Below are 10,090 nucleotides of genomic sequence, written 5' to 3' on the forward strand. Positions count from 1 at the left end.
GAATAAAAGACAGGAGGAGGGACTTCCCTGGTGGTTCAGTGGCTGAGATTCTATGCTCCCAAGGCAGGGAACCTGGGTTTGATCCCTGGTCAGGGAACGAGATTCCACATGCCGCAACTAAATTTTCAGCTCACCACAAATGAGATTGAAGATGCCACTTGTCGAAGCTAAGACCCAACGCAGCCAAACAAATAAATAAATATTAAAATAAAAAGGCAGAAGGAGAGGGAGTCAGCACGGGGTACTGGGAGAGGGCATAGCCTTGGGAGCAGAGAGTGGGGGTTCTATCTCCTTCTCCTGAGCCTTGCTTGGCAAGACACTTCCACTCTCTGAGCCTCACTTTTACCTACTTTGCAAGGCTGCCGTGAAGATAAATGTCAAAGTCTGGAGGTTTCCAAGTTGCCTAGTAGGATCTTAGGAGGTGCCGCTATTGTGGTGGTGGGGGAGGGCGACGCAGACTGGAAGCAGTCTAGACCCGCAGGTAAAGTCAGAGAGGGCGGATCCGGTGGAGACTTCAGGGGGGGCGCTGCGATGCAGCCAGCTGGGCTGACAGTGAGAGAGGAAGATCAAGGGCCCCTGTGTTTGTTTGTCACTGAGCCCTTCTCGGGATCCTGGAAGGAAGTGGTCTATATGCCCCTTCTTTCTTTTTTTTTCATTGAAGTGAGATCCACGTAATATAAAATTAGCCTTTTTCTTTTTCTTGGTCTCTTCTTGCAGCTTGTAGAATCTTAGTTCCCCACCTGGGTATTGAACCTGGTCCCTCGGTAGTGAAAGGGTGGAGTCCTAATCACCGGTGCCTGAGTGGGTGAGTCGTTCAGTTGTGTCTGACTCTTTGCAACCCCGTGGACTGCAGCCCGCCAGCCTCCTCTGTCCATGGAATTTTCCAGGCAAGAGTACTGGAGTGGGTTGCTTTTTTCTCCTTTAGGGGATCTTCCTGACCCAGGGATCGAACTCACCTCTCCCATGTCTCCTGCGTCTCCTGCATTGCAGGTGGATTCTTTACCACTAAGCCGCCAGGAAAGCTGCTAACCACTGGACTGCCAGGGAATTCCCTAAAATTGACCACTTTAAAATGAACAATTCAGTGGCATTTAGTACATTCATAATATTGTGTAACCATCACCTCTGTTTAGTTCCAGAACACTTCCATCCCTGTTCCCATTAGCAGCCACTCCCTACCACCCGCACCCCGCCTCCCGCACCCCAGCCCCTGGCAACTGCTAATCTGCTTTCTGTCTCCACGGATTGGCCTGTTCTGGACATTTCTTATAGATGGAATCATACAAAAGGTGACCTTTTGTGTCTGGCTCCTTTCACTCAACATATTTTCTAGGTTCATCCGTGTTGTATTAATAGCATGTGTCAGAGCTTCATTCCTTCTCATGGCTGAGTAATAGTCCATTGTTTGGATGGAAAGCACTGTGCTTATCCATTCATCACTTGATGGATGCTTGGGCTGGTTCCTCTTTTTGGGGATTGTGACTAATGCCGCTGCGAACTTGTGTGCATGTGTATCTGTTTAAGCATCTGATTTCACTTCTCTTGGGTGTACGCCAATTGTAAAGATGGGAAAACTGAGGCTAGGAAGGGATGAGTCAGCAGTGAAGAGTGTGGATTTGAAATGAGGTGAGGTTTGGATCTGGCTTCAGGCAGGGCTCTGCCGGGCACTCACATGTGACTTTGGGCTGGAGGAGTTACTGGGACCGCTAGCTCATAAAAAGAAGCTTCTGGAAGGACATGTCACAATAGTTGGTCCACATTGGCCACTGCGTTATTCATACTGACAGTGGAGGAGGGGACTTCGCTGGTGATCCTGTGGGTAAGACTTTGCTTCACAATGCAGGCGGTACAGGTTCAATCCCTGATTGGGGAGCTAGGATTCCCTCATGCCTCTGGGTCAAAGAAACAAAACAGAAAACAGAAGCAATATTGTAACAGATTTAATAAAGACCAAAAAAAAAAAAAAAAGGTCCACATCAAAAAAGTCCTTAAAGAAACAGCATGGAAAACAGATTCCCCCCCTCACCCGCTGGCCACTGGGATCAGTTACTGGGGCCTGTTTTGCCCACCCTGCATGAGGTCCCCAGGGCCTGGCTCACCTCCAGGCAGCAGTCCGGGCTGTGGACTGGCATCTGTCCCCAGCCTCCAACCGAGGTGGGGGTCCCCAGAGCCGCCTCAGCCTCAGCTTTCCATATGGGCCACTCCCTAAGGGTGCAGAGCCCAAAGCCCTCCCTGGGTGACTGCAGCGGTCCTTCTCCCTCTCTGCCCTTGACCTTCTCGTCCATTCAGATCCCAGCCATAGGGCATCAGTGGAGGCAGGAGTGGGAGGAAGAAATGCAGAACTGGTGATTCTTTGCTTGGGGACAGTTAGCAGCCCGTGGTGCTTACTCTGAGGACATCTGAGTAATAGGCTCAGAGCCTTTTTTGGAGGAAGAGGGGACTAATTCTTACCAGGGGACGGGTTGTGTTCATACTCATTTCGCAGATATGGAAACTGAGATCCCAGAGAAGCTAAGAGTTATTGTTCAGCCAAAAGTCACAATGATTTGTTTATGCATTGTGCATTTACTTAACGTGCTGGGTGCTGCCCAGGGCTCCATGGAGTGACCAGGAAGAAAATAAAGTCCCTGTCCCTTGTGGAGATAACAGATGACAAGGAGAAAAAGAAACTGCAGGAAATTCCCTGGCAGTCTAGTGGTTAGGACTCTTGGCTTTCACTGCCAAGGGCCTGGGGTTTAATCCCTGGTGGGGGAGATAAGATCCCACAAGACATGGCCAAAAAAAAAGAAAGAAAGAAAGAAAGAAAGAAAAGGCAGGACAGTTCCTCAAAAAATTCCTCATCCAGCAATTCTACTCAAACCCATGTCTCTCTTATGTCTCCTGCACTGGCAGGGGGGTTCTTTACCACTAGCACCACCTGGGAAACCCACTCCTAGGTATGTGCCCTTACAAAAGTGAACACAGAGACTCTGACAGACACTTGCACACGTGTGTTCGCGCAACACTAGTCACAATTGCCAAAAGAGGAACTACTGAAATGTCCATCAATGGATGAGTGAATAAACGAAATGTGATCCATCCATACTATGGAATATTAGCCAGTCATAAAAAGAAATGAAGCACTGACACATATTACAACATGGATGGACCTCAAAAACATCATGCTGATTAGTATAAGCCAGATCTAGAAGGACATATGTGATTCCATTTATATGAAATATTCAGAATAGGTAAATCCATAGGGACAGGAAACATTAGTGATTATGAGAGGCTGGGGCAGGGAAAGGGGAGTGATCGTTAATGAGGATGGAGTTTCCTTTTGGAATGATGGAAATGTCTTGGAACTAGATAGAGGTGCTGATTGGGCTTCCCAGGTGGTGTTAGTGATGAAGAACCTGCCTGCCAATGCAGGAGATGCGGGTTCGATCCCTGGGTCTGGAAGATCCCCTGGAAGAGGGCATGGCAACCCATTCCAAAGTTCTTATCTGGAGAATCCCATGAACAGGGAAGTCTGGCGGGCTATTGTCCATGGGTTTCAAAGAGTCAGACGGACTGAATCAACTTAGCACACACTCACGCAGAGGTGTTGATTGCATGACATCACGAATGCACTAAATGCCAATGAATTGTATACTATAAAATGATGAGTTCTATGGTATGGGAATTGTATCTCAGTTTAGAAAAAAACCCTGAAATACAGAATTTGTTAGATAGAAAAATCAAGCAGGGCTAGGGGGTCAAAGGGCAGGTATGGGAGAGAGGAAATGCCCACAGCTGATTTGAAGTGAGGGCCTACGACCTGCACTACCCTGAGTGTTGTGTATGTTTGTTTTATCATGGCCTCTGCTCTGTCTCACAAAGACATTTTATATATGGGTTCCCCACCCACTCCTGGCAGCTTCCCTGGTGGCTCAGAGGGTAAAGAGTCTGCCTGCAACGTGGAAGACCTGAGTTCAATCCCTGGGTCGGGCAGAGCCCCTGGAGAAGAAAATGGCAACCCACTCCAGTATTCTTGCCTGGAAAATCCTATGGACGGAGGAGGAGCCTGGTGGGCTACAATCCTTAGGGTCACAGAGTCGGACACGACTGAACGACTTCACTTTCACTCACTCCAGTATTCCTGCCTGGAGGATCCCATGGACAGAGGAGCCTAGTGGGCTGCAGTCTGTGGGGACACAGAGTCATACATGACTGAGCGACCAGCAGTTACAGTTACACCTACACTCTTTCCTGTGCTGCGTGGTACTGTGGCGTCTTAATTCCCCGACCAAGGATGGAACCCATGCCTCTTGCCTTGGAAGCATGGAGTCTTAACCAGTGGACTGCCAGGGAAGTCCCTCAAGGACATTTTAAAGATGGAAAAACTAATGTGTAGAGCTGGAGCAACCCACTCAAGGCATGAAGACTTATAAGAAGTGGATGCAGGACTTCCCTGGTGGTCCAGTGCTTAAGAATACCCCTCCCATTGCAGGGGATGCAGGTTCAATCCCTGGTCTAGGAATATCCCATATATGGTTGTTTTTGTTCATTCGTTAAGTCATGCCTGACACTTTGTGACCCCATGAACTGCAGCAAACCAGGCTTCTCTGTCCTCCACTGTCTTCTGGTGCTTCCTCAAATTCATATGCATTGAGTCAGTGATGCTGTCTAAACATCTCATCCTCTGCCACCCCCTTCTCCTTTTGCCTTCAATCCTTCCCAGCATCAGGGTCTTTTCCATTGAGTCAGCTCTTCGAATCAGGTGGCCAATGTATTGGAGATTCATCTTCAGCATCAATCCTTCCAGTGAATAATCAGGGTTGATTTCACTTAGGACTACTTGGTTAGATCCCCTTACTGTCCAGGGGACTGTCAAGAGTCTTCTCCAGCACCACAGTTTGAAAGCCTCAATTCTTGGGCACTCAGCTTTCTTTATGGTTCAACTCTCACATCCATACACGACTACTGAAAAAATCATAACTTTGTCTAGATGGACCTTTGTTGACAAAGTGATGTCTGCTTTTTAATATGCTTTCTAGGTTTGTCATAGCTTTTCTTCCAAGGAGCAAGCAAGATCCCACATGCCTTGGAGCAAATAAGAGCCTGAATCACAACTACTGAGCCCATGCACCTAGAGCCCATGTTCTGCAGTAAGAGAAGCCACTGCAATGAGAAGCCTGTGAACTGCAACAAAGAGCAGCCCCCGCTCACAGCAATGGGTGCAGAACTAAAGGTAGTAGCAAAGATCATGAGCGTTTATTTCATGGTTACCTCTCTAGTTTCTGGGCTTCCCTGGTAGCTCAGGTGGTAAGGAATCTGCCTGCAATGCAGAAGACCTGGGTTCGATCCCTGGGTCAGGAAGATCCCCTAGAGAAGGGAATAGCTACCCGCTCCAGTATTCTTGCCTGGAGAATTCCATGGATAAAGGAGCCTGGCGGGCTACAGTCCATGGAGTTGCAAACAGTTGGACACAACTGAGTGACTAACACATACACACACACACACGTCTAGTTTACAGAGAAACAGAAGGTGATGCCAGGAGTTCCAGCAGCAGGCTCTGAGCCCACTCAGTGGTGAAGGGCAAACAGGGTGGATAAGGTCCCAGCATGTGGCTGGAGGAAACCAACACATCCCCTACATCCCAGGCCTCAATTTCCTCCTCTGGAACACCTGGGGGTAGGACCGTGAGTTCTACAGCTGGTCTGGAGCGGGGAGCAGGTGGTGAGGCCCTTGCCTCTGGGAGAGCCGTGCCAGCTGTGGGCCAGATGGTGGCCAGGCCTGCGGACGCTGCCTGCCACGTCCCCGCCTGTGGACTCTGCCAGACCACAGGTCATCATTTTTGGGCTGTGGTGTGCAGTAACCTGGGGTTCCTCAGTGCCTCAGTGATAAAGAATCCACCTGCAATGCAGGAGATGCAGGAGACTTGGGTTTGATCCCTGGGTTGGGATGATGCCCTGAGGGAGGAGATGGCAACCCACTCCAGTATTCTTGCCTGGAGAATTCCATGGACAGAGGAGCCTGGTGGGCTATATAGTCCATGGGGTCACACAGTCTAACGCGACCGGGTGACTGAGCATTTGAGCAGTGACCTTCCTGGGTTCTTTCTGTCCTCAGTCGCCTGTTTCTCATTCCAGGTATCACAGCCAGGCCAAGGACCTTGGGGAGATCTGTGGCCTTGCTCTGCCTCCCTGCCACATCCCACCTGCCGTTATCTCCTGTTGGCTCCACCTGCAAAGTACATCTTTGCTGGGATCCCATTCCTCCCCGGCCACCAGCCTGGGATGAGCACCATTTCTGGCCAGGAAATCTTGCTTCCTAAATAATGTGTCTAATTTAAGATAGTGCCTCAACTGCAAGTGTTGGTCACACTCCCTTTCCTCACTAGTGCCCCCAACCCATCCTCATTTCACGCAGGGGAACTGCCTCCACTGTGGTCCATAGGACTCTCCATGACCTGGAGCACTCCTCTTTGCTGCCCACCACATCTTCTCCTCCCCTCTCCCTCACTTTTTCCCAACATGCAATACTTTGCACTGACTCTCCTGTGCTATGTGATCTTAAAGTTCCTAGTGTGTCCACAGACCATGTGTCTGCAGTGTACTATGTGTGAGTGCACGGTCAGGGGCCCAGCAAACCTCTTCTTGCTTATCTTCAACTGTGTGTCTGACATATGGGTCAAATCTGGGTGTTTATGAAGTGTGCTGCATATGGATGCCATTGACTGCAGCTGTGTGTGTGTCGGGCGTGTGAGCTGTAGGTCTCTGCTGAGTGGGGTTTGATGCCTGCATGTGGTTCATCTGGAACAAAGGCTCAAGTGGCAGGCAGACCACAGGAGGGTGAGGGGGTGTGTACAGAGCTAGCAGGAACGTGAGCTGCTCATACTCCCACACATTCAATATTTATTCGAGTGCTTATTGTGTGCTATAGGGGTCAGCAGGGCCCTTCAGCACCTGGTATCTATCAACGTTCACAGTGTCAACCCCTGAACACTTCACACACAAATGATTGAGTACCCACTGTGCACCGACCCTTTGCTAGAGATGGATCAGTTGCGTCTGGTTCTACCTCTGGGCCCTCCAACCCTGTGTCCACCCTCTTTCCCCAGCACTGACTGCAGGAAGGCTCTGAGCCCCGTTTGGACTCCTGGACCCTGCCTAAACTGTGGACAGAGGTTCGCAACATTGCATAGGAGGCAGTGACCAAAACCATCCCAAAGAAAAACAAATGCAAAAAAGCCACGTGGTTGTCTGAGGAGGCTTTACAAATAGCTGAGAAAAGAAGAGACACGAAAGGCAAGAGATAAAGGGTAAGATATACCCAACTGAATGCAGAATTCCAGAGAATAGCAAGGAGAGATAAGAAGGCCTTCTTAAGTTAACAATGCAGAAAAAAAAAATAGAGGGAAACAATAGAATGGAAAAGACTAGAGATCTCTTCTAGAAAATTGGAGCTATCAGGGGAACATTCAGTACAAGGATGGGCACAATAAAGGACAGAAATGCTAAGGACCTAACAGAAGCAGAAGAGATTAAGAAGAGATGGCAAGAATACACATAAGAACTAGACAAAAAAGTTCTTAATGACCCAGATAACCATGATGGTGTAGTCACTCACCTAGAGCCAGACATTCTGGAGTGTGAAGTCAACTGGGCCTTAAGAAGCATTACTATGAATAAAGCTAGGAGGTGATGGAATTCCAGATGAGTATTTTCAAATCCTAAAATATGATGCTGTTAAAGTGCTGCACTCAATATATCAGCAAATTTGGAAAACTCAGCAGTGGCCACAGGACTGAAAAAGGGTCCGTTTTCATTCCAATCCCAAAGAAGGGCAATGCCAAAGAATGTTCCAACTACTGTACAATTGTGTTCATTTCACATGCTCGTAAGATTATGCTAAAAATCTTTCAAGCTAGGCTTCAGCAGTATGTGAACTGAGAACTGCCAGATGTACAAGCTGGGTTTAGAAAAGGTAGAGGAACCAGAGATCAAATTGCCAACATTCATTGGATCATAGAGAAAGCAAGGAATTCCAGATGAACATCTGCTTCTGCTTCATTGACTAAGTGTGGACCACAATAAACTGTGGAAAATTGTTAAAGAGATGGGAATATCAGAACACTTTACTTGTCTCCTGAGAAACCTGTATGTGGGTCAAGAAACAGCAGTTAGAACCAGACATAGAACAATGGACTGGTGTTACTTTCCCTTTCAAAGTTGGGAAAGGAGTATGACAAGGCTGTATATTGTCACCCTGTTTATTCAACTTATTAATATATTCAGAGTGCATGATGTGAAACACTGGGCTGGATGAATAACAAGCTGGAATCAAGATTGCTGGGAGAAATAATAACAACCTCAGATACACAGATGAGACCACTCTAATGGCAGAAAGTGAAGAGGAACTAAAGAGCCCCTTGATGAGGGTGAAAGAGGAGAGTGAAAAAGCTGGTTTAAAATTCAACATTCAAAAAACTAAGATCATGGCATCAGTCCCATCATTTCATGGCAAATAGAAGGGGAAAAAGTGGAAGCAGTGACAGATTTTGTTTTCTTGGGCTCCAAAGCCACTGCAAATGGTGCCTGCAGCCCTGAATTTAAAAGACACTTGCACTTTGAAAGGAAAGCTTTGACAAACCTAGACAGCATATTAAAAATCAGAGACATCACTTTGCTGACAAAGATCTGTATAGTAAAGGCTATGGTTTTTATGAAAGAAGTGTGAGCACCAAAGAACTGATGTTTTCAAATTGTAGTACTAGAGAAGACTCTTGAGAGTCCCTTGGACTGCAAGGAGATCCAATCAGTCAATCCTAAAGGAAATTAACCCTGAATATTCTTTGGAAGGACTGATGCTGAAGCTCTAATACTTTGGCCACCTGATGTGAAGAGCCAGCTCATTGGAAGAGACCCTGACGCTGGGAAAGATTGAGGATAAAAGGAGAAGGGGGCGGCAAAGGATGAGATGGTTAGACAGCATCACTGACTCAGTGATGAATATTTGCAAACTCCAGGAGATAGTGGAGGACAAGGAAGCCTGGTGTGTTGCAGTCTGTGGAGTCACAAAGACTCAGACATGACTTAGCAACCTAACAACAGAAACAACCCTGCCTGAGGCTGCACAAGAAGAGCTTTCTAACTCAGTAGGTGAAAAAATAAATGGGTTCAAGCCTGGAAAGAAAATTCTGGAAGCTTGGACCCGTTCAGGGTGAAGATTCTAGTCTTTCAGTGGCCTTGAAATGTCTGGAAGCTTTACAGAAGCCTTCTTGGCTTTCAGCTCCATGGGGTTCGGAAGGGAGAAGAGGAAAGGAAGGCAAGAAAGAAGAAGAACAAAGAGAAAAAGGAAGGAAACAGATGCAGGTCTTTGCACCTTGGCTGAAGACTAGGGTGTTTGGGCCACTGGAGCTGGGAGGTCCAAGCGGGATTGGTCTGGTGAAATGGACTTTGGGGGTGTAAGTGTGGGTTTGAAGGGTCTGTGGGCAAGGATCTGGGGGAGGGGAGTGGGATTTGAGTAGAGAATAGGGGAGATAACTTGAGGGCAGGGGTTTGAGGGTATAGGAATGAAAACTGAGGGTTCAGTAGGAGGTTTGGGGATCTGAGCGCAAACCGAGGGTGGAGATTCTTGGGTGTGAGAGAGGAGGCTCTGGGAAGACGGGGTAGGATTGGGACCCAAAGCTGGGTTGGATGTTTGAGGCCTGGGCCCTAGGTGAGTTCCTGAGACCTAGGGAGGTCTTGGGGAGGGAGTGACCCTGGAAGGAAAGAGGGGGCGGGTCTCAGATTTCTTAGATCAGTTTCTCCAAGTTCCTTCTCTCATCTTGGCTCGGGGCCCGCCACTCCCCCTTCCCAGAACAGACCCCTCTCCTGAAGTGCAGTGTTTCACTATCGGGCAGCTCCTACTCCTCTGAGTGAACTCTGTCCCTCTCCACTCACTTGTCCCGCATCCCACCGTCGCCTCACTCCTCCCCAGAGGCTACTCCCGGACAAGCACAGGTTGCCTTCGCCCCGCCCCTCCCAGATAAGCCCCACCCCCTACTCTAGACACGCCCCTCCGTAGACCATGCCCCCCGTCCCTTCCCTGGCCCACCAATCTCTCGTCCCTCAGACCCACGCCT

Source organism: Cervus canadensis, chromosome 4 (genome assembly GCF_019320065.1).
Source record: "Cervus canadensis isolate Bull #8, Minnesota chromosome 4, ASM1932006v1, whole genome shotgun sequence".
Taxonomy (NCBI): domain Eukaryota; kingdom Metazoa; phylum Chordata; class Mammalia; order Artiodactyla; family Cervidae; genus Cervus; species Cervus canadensis.